This window comes from Homalodisca vitripennis, chromosome 2 (genome assembly GCF_021130785.1).
Source record: "Homalodisca vitripennis isolate AUS2020 chromosome 2, UT_GWSS_2.1, whole genome shotgun sequence".
Lineage (NCBI taxonomy): Eukaryota > Metazoa > Arthropoda > Insecta > Hemiptera > Cicadellidae > Homalodisca > Homalodisca vitripennis.
Genome location: NC_060208.1, coordinates 133,640,264 through 133,660,000, shown reverse-complemented (window position 1 = coordinate 133,660,000; position 19,737 = coordinate 133,640,264).

Here is a 19,737-nt window from a genome sequence, read left to right as displayed (position 1 = left end):
TTTGTAGATCTTTGTGTCATTAAAAATTTTTAACAGTCACTTCATTATAACTATTACTGACGTATATGTAGTTAGCTTAAGAAAGCCCCACAACCCAAACATTGCAGTGAAAACAGTGACCGATAACTCTTGTATTTGAGTATATATATATATATATATATATATTATATATATATATATATATATAGATATATATATATATATATATATATATTTGATAATAGCACTGACTTAATTAAATTTGACATGAAAAATATTTTACTGATACGTTTTTTATATAATTCTCTTAATATATTGTATGTGCTATAGCGAAATATAAATATTCAATGAGCAGCGCAAAGGTAAGAACATTATTTTGTGCCTACAGTGATGTGACGATGTGGTTTTCATTGACACAACGTCAAGTAGGCCTACGTATTAATTATGGACACCCGTATAGTAGTATAGTAGAAGTAACCCCCCCCCCACACACACACACACACACACACACACACACACACACACACACACAGTCTCTCACAAAGAAGTTTAAACGTTTGATTTTATATTACTTGCCCATTTCTGCACCGAACATTTTCAAACTCTACATAATTAATAACGCTCATTGTTGAAAACAGCTGTTTAATTGAAGAATATATCTTGTGCTATAAAAACATGACCTACCCTCCTCCATTACAGTTTTACCGATACTGAAGTTCGAGAAATTGCTTTTAATGTTGAACAAAAAGTGTTCAGCGTGGGCTGTTGATTTTGGCAACATTACAGAAGCAATTGTACAGTTTCAATTTGCCTACAGAGGATTTGAACAACATAAGAATCCAACAATAACTAAGTGGAAAATCTTTTTTTAGAAACTGGAAGGGTCACAAAAAGTACTCTAGAGGTTTAAATGAGGAAATAGAAGTACTAGTATGCGCGTCAGTTCTCCGCTATCCTGGTGAACCGAAATCACTAAGTAAGGTTAAACTTGAAATTGGTGTTAATGAGTCTTTAGTATGGATAATAATTTTAGGAAAAACAAAATTAAATTTTATAAAAGTCACCGAGTCCATAATCTTCTTGAAGATGATTCAGCCAGGCGAGTGGAATCTAATCTCGTATCATTGAGTTTCATGAGCAAGATCCTAATTGTCACACTCAAATTGTTTTTTTTTTTTTCAAACAATTCCACTTTCTACCGCAATGGTGCTGCAAATAGGCATAATTTTAATTATTAAAACACTGGTAATCGATACATTCTTGAAACAGACTCTACTCAAATCAAAACGAATAACTATTTGGTCAGCTGTTAGTTGTAATGGAGTGCTATATTACGACATTTCAGACAGTACAATGACTGGGAATAGGTATGAACAGGTTTTAAAGAACAAGACTTTCCTCATTTTACAGTCTTCATTTCGCAAATACTATCAATCCATTACTAAATGACAACCTGCATGGCCGTTTTGTTAGTCGTGGAAGTGATTTTTTAGATTGGCCACCACGATCCCAAGATTTAACTGAGTGCGATTACTTTCTATGGGGATACTTAAAGGACCAAGTTTATACTTGTAGTTAATAATGATTAGGAATTAAAGCCATCAATTGAAGAGGAACTTCCCTGGATTCAACATAAATTCTTTGCCAGAGGTTTCGATTTATTTGTTAAGCGATTTTATCGCTGTGTCGCTGTGGATTGATTACAGTTCAAATAACTGTGGACTGTAAGGTTTTGAATAGGCTAAGTTAATATTTTCTAATTAAAATGCTTTATTTCTCTAGAATATGACAATAAATAATTTACCAAAACTAAAAATAAAAAAAATCAGACATTTATCCCTCTTCGTGGGACATCTGGTGTATATATATATATATACGTGTGTGTGTGTGTGTGTGTGTGTGTGTGTGTGTGTGTGTGTGTGTGTGTGTGTGTGTGTGTGTGTGTGTGTGTGTGAAGTACACGTCACAATTAATATATTACATGAGTGTACAACATTTTGTAATATGTTCTTTAAAATTATAAAGAATACTACAAATATACATTCCATCAACCTTAAGTTATTAAACATTATGATCATAGCAATGGTAGAGTTATTTAACTATCATATTTCTAGTAGTTTTTTTGGCCGTTGACAAAGCCTGTTATTAAATTGAAAATTTTGTATTGTAATATATTTTTTTGTTATTTTCAAATGTCACGAAGGATATTGTTATGATTATCAAATATATTAAACATAATGCTATAGTCGTTATAACGCTAAATGTAATCCATTTCTAAACTATTATTAGCTGCCATTCTATATAACTCATAAATGTTGCGATTTGAAGGTTGATCTACAACTTTTCGTTATTCTATGGATAAATTACGCTTAGACAGCGTTTAAAATTAAAACATAAACTCATGAAAATAAACATTTATAAAGTTTAAGCTATAGTTTATGTATATACTAAGACCTATTGGATTTGTTTATATAGCCAAATGCTTATTACTTTTTTAAGTGCCTTCCAGGTTTTGGTAAAGAAGTATTAATTTTGGTTTCAATTTGGGAGCAGCTCGAATAACTTGTTCACAGAAGGAAATTATACAATTTCCGATATCTATGGAAGTATCTTCCAATAAGTATTTTCTCGCGGTAAGCATTATCTGATAGAAAATATATGTAAATCTTTCCCACAGATAATAATTTGCTACAGTAAGAGATGGATATCCAACAAGTCAATGCTCTAGCCCTCCTGAGCTTGTTAAATTTTAAGTGAACGTTTGATATAGCGTGTTTTCTATATCACTAGAAAAGTGTAAAGGAGCATCATTTTTCAAACACTTCTTGGGACTATTTCTTGAGGAATATTTGTCTGTAATATAGGAGGCAAAATCAAATGAACATATCAATCCTTATTAAATAAACTGGTTATTTCTAAAATTCTATCACAATGGACGTAAACTCCATCACCACTTGTGGTTTACGTCCTACAACAAGTTATTTACCGGCTAATGCGTCATTTTATGATATACTTCACCATTGTTGCGAAATAAAACCTCACATGTATGTAGATGTTCAATAGAAACCGGCTAAAAATGGCTCTTTAAAGGGAGGCTGAATTTATAAAGAAATATCTAAGAAGAATATTTCCATAAGTTGTGTTTTAAAACAGAAAATTATTTAGTCCAACCAAATTTAATTTCATTAAAATTTTGGAATAGAAGGTTGCACAACTGAATGATCACATATAATCTAATTTGTGGGAGGGAAATATAAAAATATCTTAATTTTGGCTATTAATTTAACTGTGTAAAAGTTGGAAACGTAAACAAATTTTAAACCACTTTAACTGTGTTTACATTAGAAATTTTCTAATTTCAAACCCATGAATCTTCATGTCAAAAATACGCGGCAAATTGAAACAGCAAAACTTAATTTATCAGACAGCCAATAGAGTGTTTATTGGATTTAACTGTTTGGTGGTTCTAGCTGAAGCTGTTCTCGTTACAGCGCACAATACATGACTGCTAACTGATCTGAAACTGTTGACATATAATAACTACTATAAATTCATTTAATATTTAGATAGTGGAAAATGTAAGTATAGTTTTCCTATATGAATATTCACTCGTGCATGTACGTTATGGTAAAAAATTTCCCTCGATTTTCAGAATGTAATGATATTACAGTATTTATATAAATAATCTATCTCATTGTAGTTGTGCCTTTTAGGAATAAAATTAATATTTATGTAGCTTTATACTTACAAGAATTATATAAAAATAGCTGCGATTATCTCTGCCTTTATTTTTAACGCTTGAAATGAGCTGTTTCTGTGCAAGCGGCAAGCTCACTCATCCGTCTCAATTGAATTGGAAAAGCTGCGTGGCTGAATGAAAACTGGAACACATTTACTCACCAATGATCACAACCAATGACTCTGATATGATTCAGTTCTACCAAAGACTCCCTCACTTGTAATTTTTTCTATTCTACATATACATTATATATAAATATGTGTGTAGGGATAGACTTAGAGACTATTTCACCGATAATAAAAAAAATTTGTATATAAATTTATTTTTTCACGGAGAAGTTTTATTTGCTACGCTTATTGATGTAATCCATCATAAATAAATATAATCCATATAAATGTAAGCCATCAGTCGGGGCTGCAAAAAATATTAGTTATCAAAGCGCCCGCTTTGTTATAAACTGCAATTACAATACCGTTGCGTATATTAATTAGTCAAACACTATTTCAAGGCGCTAAGTTACGATGTGTATTTGTCTTTAAAATAAATTTATGGTTGAACTTAAATCTTGAGAGCTTGATCACTTTATACAGTACATTTTATACACATTATAAGTACATGTACGTGTACATTAGTAATAAACATACACATAAACATATTTTATGTCTTGATTGGGGTATCAAGGCATAACACATCAGCTTTGAAAATATGAGATTTCCAATATTTCCTATTCTTATTTTTTTAATGAACTCTACTGAGCGTCCATCTCCCTAACAATTGTTGTATAGGGAAGATTATGATGTCTTAATCAGAGAATTTCGGACGTTCCCTTTTCTTTCGTCTATTAAAGTTGTCTTCTTTCCCAGAAAAGGAAGAAAAATATATTTAACCTTTTATGACCGACAATTTTAAAAGTGACTGAAACTTTGCCGTAATTTGTATGAGGTATTTTGTATCTAAATTAATTTCCACAATATATATTGTGGACATTGTGTAGCTACTTTAGAAAGTTCTTATTTTATATTTTAATACTTGAGAGCTATAATTGCGTTACTTCTTCTCGAAATTACCTTACATTATATAAGGCTAACATATTAACACTTGCTATTCCGAACGTAGTATTATTTTAAGGTCACTGTTTATTTAAATGTTAAGTGTAATAGAGCAAGAGACATACATAGAATCGTAACGAACCTTAAAAAAGAAAAAAACCAGAAGTTCTATTGATTATTTTTATATTAAATGTTTAAAGGTTTTTATCTTTGTGTAATAGTATTTGTGATACCATACGATTTCTCTTGTTATTTTCGTAAAGCCTAAAATATTTTAAAAATTACTAATTGATTAGTTTGCATAATAAAAGGGCCCAAATTCTAACATGAAATTTTAAAGGACAAAAATAAGATTTTTGTTTTGTTTTCTCAATAGCCTGCACTTATAGCTCCTCAACTTTCATCAACAATTAAAAAACTATTTAATACAAATATTATTCTAAGCGTTCAGACCAAAACATGCACCTTAATAGATACTAGATATATTTAGTGGTTCTTTAGTAACAAATACATAAGTGATGATTACCAAAACATTCGGGAAATTTACTTTAAAGTTGAATAATAATAAAAAAACATAAATCTACTTCAGTGCATTCCGGGTCTAATATCCTGGTTTTTTCTTGGTCGTCCTTTGCTTCGTATTCATTCTCCAACCCCTTTTTTCCTAGAGTAGACTTTGAAGACACCTTTTCTTCCTTTCAGCCTTCACGAATCTTGCTTTGTCTACATTTTTTAAAGCGCTCTCCACAACAATACATAGCTTTTCCATACTTTACTACTTGAAATGCTTCCCAAATTTAAACAATATAAAGACTCATCCACACGTAATTTAAGTGGCTTTCTCATGACTACTGTTTCTCCGGAATTCAAGGACAGATCATATTGGTCAGTGACTCCCTCGGTCATATTAGTCAGTGACTCCTTCTGGTTTTGTGTGACACCATGTAAATATTCCTTAAGGAGTTCTGATAGCCCAATTCTTTGAAATAGTCTTTATATAAGACATGACAGTATCAGGTATGTGAATTGTTTATCACCATTAATTTCTGGCATTTAAACCAGCTACTTGATCCACTCTGCTAAGGTCTGTGTGCTGCCTCTAGGTTACTGGAGCACATATATAGTAGGGAGAAAACCCAACTCATAAAGCTTCTTTCATTTTTTTTCGGGATTGCAGTGTTTCTTCTAATAGCATGACCAACTCACCCGGCAAGTAACAGATCCGGGTTCGAGTCCCGGTGGTGCACTTTTTGTGATTAAATGTTGATGAAAATGAAATTCAGTTCTTGCCGTTTATAAACATTTAATTAATGTCAATAAAAGCCGTTTGACAGGTATTTGGTCTTCCGATCATATGTTAGTTGGTTACTTAAACACATATTTTACAGAAACGGCCAAATATAAAATAATAGACATACATTTATATATATACTATTGTGTGTGTGTGTGTGTGTGTGTGTGTGTGTGTGTGTGTGTGTGTGTGTGTGTGTGTGTGTGTGTGTGTGTGTGTGTGTGTGTGTGTGTGTGTGTGTGTGTGTGTGTGTGTGTGTTACAATCACTTCCGTTTTTACGATGGAAATATTTTTGTTGAAAAAAAATATTTTACACATAGGCCAGGTCTAACTGATATAGACGTTCTTTGTCGAATCTCTTTCTAAGTGAAAGCAAATAAATCAATACATATCGTCTTTATTAAGCAAGCTTTCTTAAAAGTTACAGACACCGATTTACAAGACAACTCTTGGCATAGCGTACAGATAAATAATCTTCATTCAATTTGAAAACTAGATAAAATTACTATCGGATCCTTGGCAAATGAATTACGTTGAAATGTCGAGTACTGCGGTTGTTTATTTCATGCCAGAAAGTAAACTTGTGCCTGAGATATTCTATCCTGTCGGAATAACTTTATAAATAAATTAAACAGTTTGCAAATCGCAGCAATCTTTAATCGAAAATATCTTAGAACTTTACCAATTAGATTCACTGAAGTGATCGAATTTTTTTAAGATTTTAAACAAATATCAGAGCTCTATTTTTTAATCTAGTGATAACCATTACATTTTACCGAGTAAGACAACGTGCGAAAGATGAAAGAGTATGATGTACTCAGTAGAAAAATTGTTAAGCGGACAATTTCCAACTTAGCAGACACTGGCAATATTTTTACACATCATTGTAACGTTTTCAACTTCATCACATATAGATTTTACATGACTCGTTAATCACGATTGGAATCCAAAGTGAATGCAAGGATTTTAGAGAACTGTCCATAACCAAAGGTTTGCCGTCCAAATGGACAAACTGATTAATATAACTATAACGTGATGGACAATTCAAATGTTCATTTGCAAAACAGAAGAATTGTCCGAGTTAAGCAGAGGCAATGATCCTCCGACCGTGACTTCACGCTCGCCATGCCCGAATTGATGTTTCCCACAATCTCAGCTCTCCTTATTAGGTTGTAATAAAACAACAGTTGTGACTCATCAGTGTAAGAGTGAAGAGAACATAACTCCAACTGATCATTTAAATCTGCAATATAAGAAAGAGCATTGGCCCTAGGCAACTACCCTGAGGGACAACAACGAATATGGGTACCACGAGAGACAACCGATCACTAACCTATGTTCGCTGAGTTCTCCCCAATAAATACGATGTGAACCAAGGTCGACGATCGTCACTAAAGCTGACGATATGACAAGGCTCTGTAAGCCACTTTGCTAACTTTATGAACTTCTCAGCTGCTTTGTCAGTCATAAGGCTGCTTTGAATCTCACAGACTTAGTTATCAAACTTATATTTGACTATGTTCTCTGATGTAGTTCAACATGGAGAATAACTATTTGGATTACAACTTCAAAGGTCATACACTACTTTCGATCTTATAGTTTGTAAGAGTTATATTTTAGTAATTAAAGAGAATGTACGTGATTGTTAAGACTTTTGAAAACATATCTATATCGTAAGAAACGCTAATAAGAACAAGTATTTTCCTTAGGATATTCCTAATTAATTCATAATAATGAACAACAGTTACAACAGTAGTTTTTCTGGATATGTTATTTTTCCTTGGACCACTAAGTGGAATATTAATTTCAATTTCAAATATTCCAAAATCTAAACATTACTTTTAAAAAAGTACACCTTCCTGATTTAGAAACCTTATAATTTTAAAAACATTTGTGGTTGTACCTAAGATTTTACATTTAATATTTGTTATACAAAATACGCTTAAACGTTTGACGCTTAAAACTTTCAACCATGTTTAACCTACTGTAATTGCATCAAATACGCGAACTAAGGTTGGCATTCTAAGAAATTAATCTACTAGCTTATAGCTTCGTTAAGCATTAAAATTCATGAAAATGGATTTGTTCGCTTATACAAAACAGTGCAGTTTGAAATCAACGAGTTATTTACTAGTTGTGCACATTGATATTTATTGATACCAGCTATCTAGGATAGACCAGGATTCGATAGCTATCTACTGTCATTCAAAAGAGCCTTCTGGCTTTATTGTAACCGAGGTGTTATCTGACGGGTTTCATTTGCCCAGATATGAGTGAGTGAGTTTTGAATCTGACTGTTACTAGTTATTACTGTTTTAAAACCATCGGTCATACGAGGGAAACAAATAAAGTCATTGATTTAGTTTACTATAATAATATTAGTTTAATAATTTTATATTTAAAATATATACATTCTTTCAAAATTATTACTTTTATCTTTATTATAAATACGCAATTTAGTAAAGTAAATGAATAGCAAACTAAATTCAATTTCTTGGAAATCTTTCTGTTTATATCAATTTAATTTTAAATCCAATATATAAAATATGATTTTAAATACAGAAGGTTTAAAAATATAATTCGTTATTGCTCTTTAGAGAGTAACAAACATCATGGAACTATTAGTTTCTTCATTATTTATAAACATTCGCAATGGTCAGGAATAAAATATCTGATTTTAAATCTGTTAACTCCAATATTAAATTACTCTTCAAAAGTTAAGTAGGTATTATATTCTGCAATATATATATATATATATATATATATATATATATATATATATATATATATATATATATATATATATATATATATATATATATATAAATTATCTAAAGAGGTAATCTTGCTTAGGAAAAATGATGTGCTAAATAATAATTTGCGAATTCGTATTTCCGCTTGTTTTCAATATTTAGGTTGATCTAATGTTCGACACAATCTTAAAGTGTTCCACATTCAAATAACAGGTTTCTACAGATAACCTAATTAAAGTAAAGTTGCTTTTTATCATATCTGTTAAAATTATAGTTATGCTTAATATTTTCCGAACGATTACACAGTAATCAATAAGACAGGGTTCATAAGTATTAGATATAAACATATACTTTCTCAGTAACCATCAAGCTGCTTTCGTATCAGTTTAATAGCCCGTAGGGAGTCACGTTAATTTCATATCACACCGAGTAGTACGTCAAACTAAAGGTTTTTTAGAATAAAACTTTGCCGCAAATCTGTACTCTATATGTTAACCCATTAAAAATTGCCCTGCTTTACAATTTTAATAAGTTACAATGTAGGTTAAATTTTAAACGGCTTGGTATTCTTTTCTCGGCGCAACTTCTAGAGACTAATTTAGTTTTTGATCATTGGAAATTATCGGATTCCGTAATACCAAAATAACTATTTAGAAAATGTTTGTTCGCTTATATAACCAATGCTCAAACCAATTTCAAGACAAAAAGCTGGAAAAAATTACTTAAATGACCCAAGAATGTTCTATTTAAACGATTCCATTGCATTGCCTTAATATTTGATTTTGACTAAAGTTGTCTAAAGTTTTCGATGCTAAAACTACTAGTTGAGGTACTTCAGTCATAAAGCTTTGATATAAATATATTTTAGGTATTTAAGACAAAAATAAACATAATAACTATAATCATAACTATTTTTGTAAAATTTCAAAATACTTATAAAAACACTAATTAAATATATAAAAAAGAAAATAATCTGATAAGTAATGTCTCTAAAATTAACCTATTGTTAATTCTATCCGGCTGTATTTATTTGCTGAACTTTAACGAACTCCATCACTCCTGGGGCTAGAAAAATTTATTTCTGTCTGTATGTATATCTGTGTGTCTGTCACCAAGACAGATCTAAAACTAACTGGCCTATGGACTTCAAATTGCACATTAAGTTTAAATTCTATACGAGAAACACTGCGTTCAATGATAGTGCATGTCAGTTCATGGAGTTTGGCTAATCTTTAGGGATTTTTTTTACATTGGTCTTAGTTAATAGTAATAGCAACAAAAATGCAAATTTAATAAATGTATAAACAAACGCAATACACCCATGAAAATGTGACATAATAACTCCTGTTGTCTAACTATCGAAACAAATACAACGTTTTTTATAGTTACTTAGTGTGTACACTTTTTAAGCACTGATAAGTACCCAAAAAAACTTAAAAAAAAATTCTCGTGTGAGAAAAAATATATGGAGCTAAGTTTCATGACTTTAAATTTTGCATGAATCTTCTTCATGTTTTCAATATTAGGTGTGATAATACGTCATTTTGATGATTGTCTATCTCCCCGCAGACCTTCTCGAGATTTCAATAAACTATAAACTTGAAATGTTTCATGCAACCTTAATGATGCCTGTTATCGACATGTGTTATTGGCGTTTTTTATCTTGTAGTAAATTCACTTTAATTTAAATTATTTTTCTAAACCTCTTTTTATACGGAATTTTTCATTAGCTAACAAAGGCTTTTCACAATGTTAATGTGAAATGATAAATCGGTGATTAGCCATCCTATTCTAAAGGAATGGTTATGCCAATATAATACTTAGCGACATTTTTACAAATCAACAATAAGTTTAAATTTGTTTGAATTTGAATTAAGATAGCATTCAATATCGTGTCCGTTGTTAGTCAAATTATAAAGGTTTATGCTTATAAAAATACTTTTATAGCATTCAATTTATCTTTTTATAAATATTAGAAATATTTAACTGTAAGTATTGTAATATTCTAAGTTAATAAGTCAGTGTAACTAAAGAATTATTAAGTGAATTAAATGTACACGTATTTAATTTTTACTGATATAATGTATTACGTGATATAATAGTAAGTTATAATCAGTTTAATTTTTGTTCTTAAAATATGTTTTACACTGTGCCTACGTTTTTGCACATAAGAAAAGATAACCATATTTTCGTGATCGTTTTTAATGGTTGTGAATAAAAAGCATTCTATACATTTTTTTCCATATTTTGAATTGTAATGTTAAAACAAATTAACAAGACCTATCTTTTTAAATAATTACTATATTTTTTGAAAATCTGCCCAAACATATTCTAATAGGAATGTTATTAAAAGCTATGACTTTACTCAGTTACGAATAGTATGAAAAAAACTATAAATTGAAGTATACAACCAAAAATCTCTTAGAGAGTAATGTATTTACATAAGTTTATAACCACCGTGTGTATTTCTTGCCATAATTCTTATCCGAAGAACTCAGGATTTCGAAGATTCAATCAATAATTACGTTACATCATATCGTTTTTGTTTTCCCTGGATCATTTTGGAAGGAATTTATAAATTAAAAATATGGTAATAAACATTATTTCGGCCTTTAGACAGACTGGGCTGCAAGAGACATTATTTTAGTTTTTAAGGAGAGGCAGATCCTGTCCGTCCGAAGCCTTATTCTGTCCGTCCTCATGGGCTACTGACTTTTGTGAGAATATTATTAAACAGGATGAGGGAAAAGGTGGATATAGCATAGACCTGTTACTGGTAAAATATATTACAGTCAAAGACAGGATTTGTTATAATCCTGTGTCAGGTTTTTATTGATACTTCATATGGTTTTTATCTCGTATTAAAGATTCAATCAACGTATACCATAACCATAATAAATTTTAAATCTAGGAGGCATTTTTAGATTACAAAATGTATTTATACAGCACTGGTAATTGGAAGACTCAATCAATGTTGTTACCGACTGCTATTTCTGACAAAAAGCTAGATTTTGAGATGGTAAAAAACCATTACAATGCTCCAAATTGTTTTAAATGGGTAAATATTCAAAATACGCCTGGGAAACTGAAAAAATTAAACCTGACCTATCGAAATCAGACTTATTTGACAGGCTTACCTCACAAGTATTAGACGTTAAATATAATTTAAAAAAATTAAAATCTAACTTTCGAAATACGAAATAAAATCCTGAATCATTATTTTAGAACTGAAAAATATACTAAAAGAAGAAAATTAATAACTAACTAATTAAAATTATTCAGAAACATTATTTTAAATTTATATTTGGAAAGAGTCACTCATTAGCACAATAGCGAGCGGCTGCCATTCGTAATTATTATTTGGGACTAGTTAAGGAGTTTACGAAATTTACAAATACCTTCACTCTATTAAATTTTAGTCTGAATATCTTATTAACTGATTATTTACAGTCTATAACATCCCGCATTGTATTGCATAAACCCAAGTATTAACGAACAAACCAACAAATGTTTAATAATAAAAACTATCCTGTTCTTTTAAATACTTTTAATTTAGTTACCTTAAAAGCTTTGCATGAAATATTTTACTTATTTACTAATTATTATCGCGCGTCGTGCAATTTTCACTAAATAACAGGTATATTTTCGATAAGGATTTCTGACATTTGCCATTGCTTAACAATGTCTTGTAACAAACATAAAACACTAAGTTTTTAGTATTAGGTTCTATCTCCTTTTTCAGTGAAAAAAGTCAAAGGGTTAAGGTTGAACAAGCACAGAACCTGCGATGGGACCTTCTTTATGGTTCATCTACTTGTTATAGATTTGACTCCATTATTAACTAAACTTCGGCAAACGTACCATGCTCCTCCAGCACTAAAGTGTATGCTACAATACTCTGATGCTTCTGATTTTCAGTAGTCATTGTGAAATTTTTTTCCGAAGCTGCTCTGTGGGAAATTACCCCGTCTGCCACGATTTAGTTTAGGCCATTCGCTATAAATTTTAACAAATAGAAAATACTAAAAAATGTTTACACAGAATATTTTCTTAAATTTCACAGGCTCTTTCAATTGATATTACACAAATTTAGAGACCAATATAGCATTATTTTCTACATTAAAGTGGGGCGTAGCCCGGAGGAATATTCGAAATTAGAATAGACCTATATTGATCCAAGGGACCATAGCAATGTCCATGTAAACTTTTAGTACAGTCTGTTGAATAGTTTATACGAGAAAGAAAACAAACAAACAAAGGCACTTTTTCATTTATAATATTATTATGATATTTTCTGACACATCTTTTGCAAAATGTATGAATGAATGTATTTTATATTCTTTAGTAAAAGAAAAATATTTACTCTAGAATGTTCAGGTGAGCTTGTCATTCATGCATATAGTCTGTGACTTACCGATGGCGTTTCATTGATATAAAGTCCAGGTGGTATTAACGGTGAGTGTATTTTACGAATCACCAAGCCTGTCACTTCACTCATACTTAAAGGTTTATTTGCCATTATGTGCATAAGATAACTATTTTAATGTAAATATTCAGCATCATATTTAATAGAAAACTGTGATTAGTTAAAGTTAAATTAAAATATATGGGTTTGTTCAATGCTTATGACGTTGTATTGAATGTTGAATGCTGAGGAAAAGGAACCGCTAATAAATATTTATTGCATTTATTGTGACTTCTAGGCTATAGTACTGCAGCCTGTCACTAACCATCTGGTATAGTCAAACTTATAATGACATATATCAAAAATATAAATATATGTTCCATAGGACGTGAAAGTATAATGCATTAAAATATGCCACAATAGCATAGCAAAGTCATTCTGAATTTGTTGATTTGTACAGGTTTTGGAAGAAAGACGAATTTTGATAGAAATTCGGAATACTAATCCACCTAGAGTTATCAAAAAATTAAAAGTTAAACATAAGACTTGGACACATAAAACTATGAAAACATAACGAAGGAAGTATATGTAACAGGCCTACATCACATACCCGACCGAAAGTCAAGACCGGACGGACAGGTGGAAATGTGCAACTGTGACGTCACTCCTCTTCCTGTACTAGCTACTAGGTATTATGTCAGTAAAACAACATGTTAGTAGAATACTTTTTCGGAAACATTTATTAGCATTTATTTTCTGATCCTGGTAGGTTTATGAAAAATTACTGTGTCATATTCATAAACCAATAATATTACACTTCATACTGTATTTAACATATCTTTCGGGTGAATCGAAATATTTCTACATTGGGTTCCTGATGATAGTAATATATTATTATAAGAAGACTACCTAACAATATAAATCAAATATTATCTTAATGTAGTATTTTTTCAGAAAATATATTGCGTTTATCATACTAAATAGTCTGATTTTATGATTACAAATATTGAATAGCAGCTTGAAGGACTGCTGTCTTTATAGTGAAATCGTGAGAAGTTTTGCGCATAGAATTTAAAGCCAAGGAGGAAAGAACAAGAGGCGTACAAAGACTTGCAGTTTTACTGTACAAAGGCAACAGTTGTCAATTCACTGCGACTGGTGGAGCGAGTTTCTCTGACAGATAAGTCCCTCAGAGTGTTTCCTGCATTACAATTTTGCCTTTGCAACTTTCAACCTCTTGCATTAATTCCTTACATTTTATTTTATGTACAGAATTACTAACTGTACAAACAGCACATATTATTTTCGACCATTTGCTACTGAAATTTAGTGGCTTTTTATGATGAGTCATCTAAGTATGAAATCCTCAGTGTGTGATTAGTATCATGAAATATAGTTTAACCAGAGACAGATTTTTTCACATACTTTATGATGTAGTGTTTACAATGCTTATAAAAATAATCCATAGCAATGTTTTCTCATGAAACATTTTATTTATCAAAATAATTAACTATCTTTATTTTCTAATCTCTTAAAAAAAACTGCTTATTATCATAATTTTTACTCCTAAATACTCCTCATTCATATATTAATTCTCTCCATTGGTATCAACACAAAATTATTCTTTGTAAAACGTATGTTCCCTTCTTTCTCTGTCTCCACTTACAAATATTTTTAGCATTTCAATGGAAGGAGAAAGAAACTTAGGGGAAGACGTGGTATCAGCATAGTCTGGTGATCGATTAATCTTTAAAATAAGCAGAGATTATGGTTACTATCCTTTTGAACATTAAGTAAATCGTTAGGTAATCATCATTTTAATACCAAAAACTTACTCCAACTTGTGGCGTACGTATAATATAATGTCTATACTTTTTTATACATATGTAAATTGAATTCATGCGTTACGTTTATAAGTTTCCGAGTTGTTATTCTAAAGTTAATTAAAATGGACCAGGTTTTAGTGTTATTTTTGTAAACATTCTGTAAAGTATATTTACGGGCACAATATACCTATAAAAATCAAATAGTTCAAATTATCCTATATTTGTGATGTAGTACATGCTAAAATTTGGCTTGAGTTACTTATGTATTTGTTCTTCGTATCGGTCAACACATATCATGAACGTTTCATGTCCATTCACGTGGAAAGTTGATTCATGTGGCTCTACTGAATAAACCTTTAAAAATGTTGGTGGTCGAATTAAAACTCGAGCACGTTTACTCCCCGATAACCACAATCAATGACTTCGAAATGATCGCATCCCAACCCAGACATCACGCTTCGTTATTTCCTGCACAATTGCTCTACGTGTTCAATATGGTAAATCTAAGATTTTTATACAGGTAAATGCATATCAAACAAACAAACAAACAATATTTAAAAATTTATAATGTTTTAGTTGTTTCCATTTCATCTTTATAACCGTCTCCAAGAACCAGTTTTTTGCAGTATCATATTCATGAAGTAATTGTCTCTAAATACAAAAGAAAATATTAAATTATTCAGTATTTTAAATATTTTAAGTTTTAAATAAATGTTGATGTTTCAAAAATAGGCATTACCTTCAAACAGCATACAAACATTCCCTTTGAACCAAACATAAATCGTTCGAACTTAATGGATAATGAATGTAATATTCCATCATATTAAAGCTATAGCTTAGCTACAATAGAATTGTGCAATCTTCTTTAGAAAAGTAAAACAAGAAATGAAAATGAGGTTCTTAGTAAATTATTTTACATTGAATACATGATTCTTTCGTACGACGTTCACATACATATGGAAATTAATAAATTAATAATTTATTAATATACTTTATAGTATAATTTTTAATTTAGGAGGATTATTTTATTAGAGTCTATTTCGGTTAATTAAAAAAATAAATCCATTATCAAACATCCTACGTCATGTAAAATGTATCTTAATCTAGCTCCTCTGTTATAGAAGGAAAAGTTAACTATGACATGTGATATATTGCCAATCCAAGACAGTTTTGTATATAAACTGTATTTGGAATAGCAACGCTATCAGGCGTATAGGTACATGCATTTAAGCTACTTCTCAAAATAACGTGCCCAAAAGAGTCCTATGTTAACTGTACTGAACATTTTCCTGGTCCAGAAGCGATGGAAATTTGTCATACAAGCAATGATCATCCAGTTATTTCTAAAAGCCTTTTAAGTCCTTTGCGCCTTTATTATTTATTTTGTTTTGAGTAAATGAAACTTTCATGTGAATAAATCAATATTACTTCTGTAGAATCAAAATCTACCTAGGTTTAACTAACTAAGCAAGAAACAAAAGTTTCGCTTTAGTTATGCTTTTTATTATTAACAGTCAATTCCTATTGTGCAAAATATGCATTTTGCCTAAAACATTTAGAGACAAACATCAGCAATAATTACATAATCGCATTTTGTTGAAAATTCTAGTGTGGTATTTGAACTATATGAAATCTAGCTTGGTTTTGAAGAAAACACCTATTGCAGTTACACTACTACAAGTTAGGTTTTTACTTCTATACACGAAAATATTACCCTTTTCAAAAATCGTAATATTTAGTAGGTATCATTATTATTATGCATCGAATTAAAGTTTTCACTAATGAGCGAATTGTTTCTCAATATATTAGAAAAAGTTAAACTCTTGCAAAATTATTTCTCAAGTATTGAAGATCATCGCGGTAACAATTTTACAATAAATAGATGTTATATTTGCACAGATGATAAAAACTAAAGGCTCATATAGCAGGATTAAAAGATTTATTTTTACAGTCGATTACAAATAATATACGAGCCTTTTTTAAGTCCAACAACGTAACGGAAACAATTCATCAGTTTATTGCCCATAACAATTCCCTAAATGGATGTGATTTTGTTGAGCTCAGTTTATTATAGGAACGTTTTTATTACTCAATTATTAGCAGCTCATGTACGCACAGTATAATACTGCAGCAGTTAACTACTAAACCACTAGCATGCACAATTTGTGGGTAGAGAGGGCAAATAATTATGCTAATAATTTATAAACATATAATATTTCAAAGAAATTTGAATATAATTTTAAGGCCTTTATATGTATTGATCTATTCTGTTACAATTTGTGATACCTTACGAATTTATGGCTAGTTTGTAAGTCATTATATTTAATCTTTGGTAAAACTTGGTTATTGCAGAAAACTTTTGATTAAACCAATTTTTGATGATTTGAAGGAACTATCTCTTTTGAAACACTGAAATCTCACTACCTATTAAAATAAATATTACGCGTAGAAATTGAAGGTTTACAAAAGTAGTACCTGGTGTACTTTATTATTTATATAGATGCCAGGTAGCCTAATATTTAAAATTGCTATTTGCTTTTGTATTTTTTATTTTATATGAGCATTTATTCATGCATGATAAAATAAGAAATATATGTATTTTTGTTCTTTTATCATATAAATAACCTCCCCTCCACAGTGTTTACTGTAGATAACTGAAACCCTCAACATTTTTCAGTTTGTTTTAAGTATATTATTGGTTGTAGCTAGACATACATTCTGGAATGAAACATTTAATTCTTCATCTGATATTAAAGTAGAATTATGACTCTCCCGTTGTTAGTAACTTTCTGCAAACGAAAATTAAAGTAAAATCATGACTACGCAACGTTTTAAAAATATTATTTTACACATATAATTTTTTTCTCACTTAATTACTACATAAAACATCTCAAGCACTGTTGGTTTTGCCTTATAATTCTTTTCTTTGTATATTTTTAGCAATTACATTGGTTTATATATTCTTTAATCATGTTTTTGTTATTCAGTTTATCAATCCGTGTTATTCTCCTGTCTCTTTTTTATTATCTTTGCACTTGGTAATCATAATTTCACACCAAATTTATTACGTTTAACAAGTATAAATTTTAAAAATTAGGATCTGCGACATCTTCAGCCATATAATGTTCAACTGCTGCTTTAGATTGGTTCAGCATTTTAGAGCACTTGCTACATAAAACACTGTAAACATTTTAATTTAAGTTCTGAGTTTCATATCTTGTATATCTATTGAGCAGTTCATAAATATGAACAATATGTTTCATGCAACTTCAATATTTTAAAAGGGGGTAGTGTCTTACCTGGTGTAAAATATTAAGAAACGGGAGCGTAGACGTTAAGAATTTATTTAATCTCTATGAATATTTTCCTTATACAGTATTATGTTGCATCAACATGTTTACTAAAATTTGAAAAAGGTAAAAAATATTATTTTAAATAAACTTTGCCTGTTTCAGCGTGGAGTCTTTCCTTAACAGCTAGGAAATAATTCACATATAACGTGTTAGATACTAAAGATTTACATGCATAGCATGATTGTTATTATTAGAAATCTTTGATCAATTGCCAAAATATTATTAGCTAATAACTCTATATCTCGAGTAATTCGTTTTTTCATTCCCAATTTGTAGTACAGGAGTCATCAAAATGCCTTAAATTACCATATTTTATGATTATTTCGTTTCTGAATAGTAGATGAGTTTATAATTGAATCAATTCTGATAACGAGATGTGTATTATGGGATATATTAAATATGTACGTTCTATTTACCTATTTTTCTATTGTAAACTATAACAAAAAATATGTTATTATTTAAAACTTTAAAAGAATTTTAACTGAACTCGGGGAATTCAATTCTTTATTCCCATTTAATCCATACCATAAAAATCCTATTTGTATGTACATGTAATGCTTACTCAGATGGCGAAGCCTATATTGAATTTAGAGCTTTAAATTAAGATGTAGATCGCTATTATATTATTAACCAGGTATGAAGAGGCACCTTTTACAGTAAATAACTTATTAGTGTAAGATATTAACAAACTCTGCATATTTAGAATCAGAAATGCGTGTCTCAAATTTATACATATGCATATATATATATATATATATATATATATATATATATATATATATATATATATATATATATATATATATATATATATATATATATATATATATATATATATATATAAATCAAAGAATGGTCAAAAAAATCAAAATGGGAAGAAATCAAAAATATCAAGAAGGTATATATACCTTCTTGACAATACCGTGCTAGGGAACACATCTACATATCTCCATGTATTTACTAACTCAATTCTCAATTATGTACAATGATAAACATTAGTATTTTTTCAAGCTTTCTTTGTTATAAAAATACATTGAACGTTTCAGATATATAGCCCAATCCGACACCAAAAAATACTGCGGGATACTAGGCTTCAGTAATGTTATGCAAAATTCCGCTACCTGTCACGTAAGGCTTCACTGAAATTGTATGCACAAAGTAAAGTCTGTAGATATTTCTTTCAAGAACAGTGATAGAGGCAATCAGACAAAATATATGCATTTACATGCCACAGACACACAAAATAGATTTTTTTCAGCCCACTGAATAATATGCTTCATTACTCTCAGCTAAATGTAATTCTTGGGCAGGTACAATAATCGAACTCAGAGTTGCATAAAT